The sequence below is a fragment of the Octodon degus genome, unplaced genomic scaffold, assembly GCF_000260255.1.
Source record: "Octodon degus isolate 3935 unplaced genomic scaffold, OctDeg1.0 scaffold00007, whole genome shotgun sequence".
NCBI lineage: Eukaryota > Metazoa > Chordata > Mammalia > Rodentia > Octodontidae > Octodon > Octodon degus.
The window spans coordinates 22,423,831-22,426,311 of NW_004524583.1; the positions used below are offsets into that span (position 1 = coordinate 22,423,831).

A 2,481-nucleotide genomic window follows, 5' to 3' on the forward strand; every position below is an offset into this window, starting at 1 on the left:
CCCCCCCCCTTTTTTATTTTTGAGAAATGATTGACATAATTTATTTAGACTTAGGACAGCAGCCACCAGAAGCAGCAAAAGAGGCAGCGGACAGGATTAGAGAGAAATGGCTATTTTACTTTAAACAAGAATGAGGCAGGAGATCCTTCCAGATGCTGCAGCAGCTTACACACTGGTGCTCCTACTGGAGGAACAGCTTTAGGCAGCATCAGCTTCACTCACACTGAAAGCCAGGTAGGTGCACAAAAAAGAACCAAGCACACATACAGACATACAGGCAACGATTATACATTAGCTGGATCCCCTGGGAAACTAAAAGCAGTTTTCAAGCATAGTCCTACCCATCCTTTAAAGCAAGTGTTTAGGTTACCCTAGAATAGAAACTAACCATGTAACCAGTTAAGATATAAAAAATAAAAAGGCCCACAATCTTTTTTTTTTTTTTTTTTTTGTGGAACCGAGGATTGAACTCAGGCCCTTGTGTTTGCCAGGGAAGCGCTTATTCTACTGAGCCATCCCCCCGGCCCCACAATCTTTATTAAAGTCTGTTAATGCACTATAGTATGTACAAGCGGCATATGGTGCCAATTTTATTTGCAGATAGAGTATTCAAGCTTACAAGTTACACCTTTGCCACACCCTTGGCCAAATCTTCAACTAATGCACAATTTAACTGTGCTAGAGTGCTGATGTTAGCATGCTTTGAGGTGGCATACTTGTTCTTGATGGTCATATGCTTTGAAAGCCCACAACTGACCACAACTATATTCTTAGCCAGGTGCTGCATTACAGGAAAAAGAGACTCATCAGTGTACAGTAGATAACGCTGCATGTAGCAGACATTTCCAGGTCCTCCACACTGCAGTCAGTGTCACTCACCATTATCAAGAATTTTCTGTGCTAAGCAAAAAGTTCCTGCTGCAATTTTGAGGAGGAAAGTGCACCATATCATAGTCCAACATAGACAGTTCCATCAGGTGTTTGGCCAATGTATGTTGCTCAACATCGACCTCTCCAATCTTAGGTGTTCTATGAAGAAAAGTGCAGGGGGAGTGGGCGACCCAGACCAAAATTTAAAACTCTTAGGATCTTCACTTCCATCTGCCTGATCTGGTGCTTAGTGAAAGTGTTGTTAGTCACATAGGCAAAGTCCCCGATTTCTGGAGGGTACATTTCTTCATATTTGCTTGTGTTGAACATGGCAGTGACTCCAACTAGCTGCAGCACTTTCTTAGGCACAAAATTTTTCTGCATGAAAAAATCAGTAATGGACACAGTCATGTACATGGTCTCCTGAGGATAACCTGAATTTCACCTGAACTTATTATTAGCCAGTCAATTAGGATGGTTCTCATGTTTCCAGTGATTTCTCAACCCAGTAGGTATTTTGGTCTGACTTCCTGCTCTTCCTCAAGTTGTCTGAGATAAGCGTAGATATCTTTCACGTACTCACTACAGAGGTTTGGATCTGCTCCATCTTCTGCATTGCAAATCACTCACAGCCAGGATGACATCAGAGAACACCTGACACAGATCTTCTTCAGCAGGGGCACATCCAGAGGTCTTCATGGGGCTTGGAGTGGGAGTATCAACCAAAATGGGTTCAGAAAAAAGTTTTTCATCCTTAACAGGCACAAGCTGAGGCTCTGGCACACACATAACTTTTTCCAGAGGTTTCTCTAGCTTTTTAGCAGTAACTTTTCCAGTTGCCAAAGGTTTTGCTTCCTTTTTCAGGGGCACTCTAGCTTATAGCTGCTCAGTGACTTTGTTACTGATGTCTCTGAGAGCTATTCTTGGCCTCAGACCTGGCTTGGAGGCTGCAGCAGTGGCCAAGGGCACACAACTTTGTGCCTGCCATAGTGACTGTGGCCATATTTTCAGCTTAATTTTTGTGTTTCAGGTGACTCAGAGCACCATGGCTTCCTCTTCACCGGACAGCAGGAGAATACTCTCTTCATGTTCTTGTGAAAGGTTTTATTTCCCTAATTTCTCTCAGAAGGGTTGTTATTCATGCACAGGAATGCTATTAATTATTTTGAGTATTTCTTTCATATCTTTGCTGGTAAAAAAATTTCCATTCTGTGGTTTGTCTTGTCACACTTTTAGTGTTTTCTTTTGCACTGTAAAAAGCTTTCCAGATGTGATCCCAGTGTTTGATTCTTTCTAGTGTTTCCTGTGTGACTAGGGTTTTATTCATAGTCTTTGCCTACACCTATGTCTTCCAAAATTTTATAATTTTTCCAGCAGATTTAGTGTATATGTTTCAATAATTAAGTCATTAATCCATTTCAATTCCACTTTTAGTTTAATGCACAGTGAGAGATACAGATCTAGGTTTAATTCTCTGCATGTGGAAAGGTAGTTTCCCAGCACTATTTATTTAAAAGGCTGTTTTTATTCGAGCAAAGGTGTTTCTATACTTTGTCAAAGATAAGGTAGCTGAGTGTTCTTGTAGTTGTTTCTGCATCTTGTATTCCATTA

At 41.1% G+C, this 2,481-nt stretch overlaps 1 protein-coding gene and 1 pseudogene across 1 annotated transcript in view; both read right to left on the reverse strand.

Moving 5' to 3' along the window:
• The window catches only part of Mnat1 (MNAT1, CDK activating kinase assembly factor), a 328,673-nt gene that overhangs the window by 241,811 nt on the left and 84,381 nt on the right, over positions 1–2,481 (reverse strand). The window lies entirely within an intron of this gene.
• The window catches only part of LOC105743485, a 3,128-nt pseudogene continuing 1,269 nt past the window's right edge, over positions 623–2,481 (reverse strand).